Source organism: Chiloscyllium punctatum, chromosome 6, assembly GCF_047496795.1.
Source record: "Chiloscyllium punctatum isolate Juve2018m chromosome 6, sChiPun1.3, whole genome shotgun sequence".
Lineage (NCBI taxonomy): Eukaryota > Metazoa > Chordata > Chondrichthyes > Orectolobiformes > Hemiscylliidae > Chiloscyllium > Chiloscyllium punctatum.
Window position 1 is genome coordinate 95,510,505 of NC_092744.1, and position 3,293 is coordinate 95,513,797.

At 44.7% G+C, this 3,293-nt stretch overlaps 1 non-coding gene across 1 annotated transcript; it reads left to right on the forward strand.

Moving 5' to 3' along the window:
* The first annotated feature begins 507 nt into the window (after positions 1–507).
* trnas-gcu (transfer RNA serine (anticodon GCU)) lies at positions 508–589 on the forward strand. Its single transcript has one exon. It is a non-coding gene; the product is annotated as a tRNA-Ser (tRNA).
* The last annotated feature ends 2,704 nt before the right edge of the window (positions 590–3,293 follow it).

Sequence of the window (3,293 nt, forward strand, 5' to 3'; positions counted from 1 at the left end):
AGGTATAGCCCAGTCACATGCGGGTGCCCATGGCTACCCCTTTGGTTTGGAGGAAGTGGGAGGATTGGAAGGAAAAGTTGTTGAGGGTGAGGACCAGTTCAGCCAGCTGGATGAGGGTGTCTGTGGAAGGGTACTGGTTGGGATGGGGCGAGATGAAGAAACAGAGGGCATGGCAGATGGATGTGCAGAGGGACTGGATCTCCAAGGCGAAGATGACGCGTTGTCGACCAGGGAAATAGAAGTCTTTAGTGAGATTAAGTACATAAGTGGTGTCACAAACGTAGGTGCGAATTTCCTGGACTGGGGAGACAGGAAGGTGTTGACATAGGAAGAGATGAGTCGGGTCAAACAGGCGCAGGCAGAGACAGCAGGTCTTAGGAAGGAGGTAGAATCGGGCAGTGTGGGGTTCATGGACAATGAGATTGGAGGCTGTGAATGGGAGATTCGCCAAAGGTGATTAGAGTGTGATGGTCTGGGAGATTATGTCATACCCGTTCATGCATGTGCGACGAGGTGGCCGAGAGGTTAAGGCGATGGACTGCTAATCCATTGTGTTCTGCACGCGTGGGTTCGAATCCCACTCTCGTCGCTATTTTCGGATTACCACACTGTCTTATTGAAATTGGAACTCCAATGGTTAGTTTGTCTGCATCGACCAGATTATAAAACCTCAAAGAATAATTTGAGACTGATGCCTGAACTTAACGAAATGTAGACTGAAATGGGATAATGAAAAGGAACGCGATTTTCTTTTCCAAGTCAAGTTGCTGTGAACGTTAATCTTATGAAAGAGATCCAGGGAAACCAAATAACGAGAGATGCGATGTGCATCTTTAATGCTATGGGATTCTTAATGACTGTTTTGTCACATGAAATCTGGAGCAGGTTGAGTAGAAGTGATTCATCTTGGTAGTAAGAGCACAGAGAGAAACCACAAAATAATAGAGATATTTCAAAAGGTGCAGGGGGTGGGTGTAGCGGCACAGAAAACTGGCTGTGAATGCACAGTAGAGAATTGCCAATGTGGGTGCCGTGATTGGCATGGACACACTTACACATTGATCTCGCCCTTTCCCCCTTGCTCTTGCCATTGATGAAGGCTGGATATAAGACACAGATAAACACAAGATGTGGGAAGCAAGCTCCCTCTCGTTATGCAAACACTGGATGCATCACATTGAACTATGAACAACTGGAGAAATCAGCATGTTAACTGCAGGAAGTGAAAACGTAAACTGTGGATCAATAACCACAGATTAATGCAGCATAAACATCGAAAGTGTCTTTAAACGAATGTCATTAACAGACGTTTCGTTCTAATACCTAACATGGCTTTCATGGGAAACCAAGTCTCACAAACTTGATTGTGTTTTTTGAAGATGTAACAAAGAAGATTGATGAGGGCAGAGTAGAAGACGTGATCTATATGGACTTCATGGAGGACTGATTAGGAAGGTTAGATCTCATCGAATAAAGGGAGAACCATCACTTAGATACAGAACTAGCTCAAAGGTAGACGACTGAGGGTGCCAGTGGAGCGTTGTTTTTCAGACTGGAGGCCTGTGACCAGTGGAGTGCCACAGCGATCGGTGCTGGGTCCTCGACTTCTTATAATTTACATAAATGATTTGGATATCAGCATAAGAGGTACAGTTAGTAAGTTAGAGATGACACCAAAATTGTAGGTGTAGTGCACAACGAAATGGGTAACCTCAGATTACAACAGGATCTGGCCAGATGGGCCAATGGGCTAAGAAATGGCAGATGGAGTTTAATTCGCATAAATGTAAGGTGCTGCATTTTGGGAAAGCAAATCTTAGCAGGATTTATAAAAATAAGGATAAGGGCTTGGGAATGTTGCTGAAGAAAGAGACCTTGGAGTGCAGGTTCATAGCTCCTTGAAAGTGGAGTCGCAGGTAGATAGGATAGGGAAGAAGGCGTTTGGCATGCTTTCCTTTATTGTTCAAAGTATTGAGTACAGTAGTTGGGAGGACATGCTGCGGCTGTACACGGCATTGGTTAGGCCACTGTTGGAATATTGCGTGCAATTCTGGTCTCCTGTCTATTGGAAGGATATTGTGAAACTTGAAAAGGTTCAGAAAGGATTTCCAAGGATGTTGCCAGGGTTGGAGGATCTGAGCGTTCGGGGGAGTCTGAACAGGCTGGAGCTGTTTCCTCTGGAGCATTGGAGGCTGAGGGCTGACCTTATAGATGTTTACGAAGTTATGAGGGGCATGGATACGATAAATGGACAAGGTATTTCCCTGGAATCGCGGAGTCCAGACTTAGAGGGCATAGGTTTAGTGTGAGAGGGGAAAGATATAAAAGAGACCTAAGGGACAACGTTTTCACACAGACGGTGGTAGGTGTATGGAATGAGCTACCAGAGGATGTGGTGGCTGGTACAATTTCAACATTTAACAGACTTTTGGATGGGAATATGAAGAGGAAGGGTATGGAGGGATATGGGCCGGGTGCTGGCGGGTGGGACTAGATTGGATTTGGATATCTGTTCGGCGTGGACAGGTTGGACTGAAGGGTCTATTTCAATGACATCTCTATGACCACATTTCAAGGTGGATGGCAACAATACCAATGTTGTTTTGAAATTTTACACAGTGAACAAGTTCAATTTAAATAATACAAATCACGTTCGCTCACACAGAATAAAACTGTGATTTCATTACAAGCATTGTCCTTTTTAAGTAGCAGTTACTCAACATGAAAAATAAGATGTAATTTTTATTGAACATCCGTCAATTAACACCATTATCATACTTCGGATTGACTGCAATATGCACATGCTAAATAAGGTTGAAGAAAGGAAGTATATTAGTATGATTCGGCGGTGATGAAAAATAATATTAGGTTTTCATGGTGCGGATATTCCACCAGTGGTGGAAATGGTCAGTGAGCAATATTTCTATGATGGTATAGAGGTGAGGGAGCTGACAGGGATGGCAGCTCCCACCTCATCTGGAGCAGCGTCTGTAGACATGGATCAGGGAGCATTGTGACATCAGACTGGGAGGTCCAACCACACCTGGAGCTGCTTTTATTAACATTTACAGGCCGGGAGCATTGGGACATCAGACTTCGAGATCCAACCTCATTTGGAGCAGCATCTTTTGACATGGACCAGGGAGCTTTGCAAGATCAGTCTGAGAGCTCCAACCTCATCTGGAGCAGCTTTTCATGACATGGAGCAGCAGAGAGCATTGGGACATCAGACCACAAGATCCAATCTCATTTGGAGCAGCTTCATTTGAAATGGAGCAGGGAGCTTTGCGAGA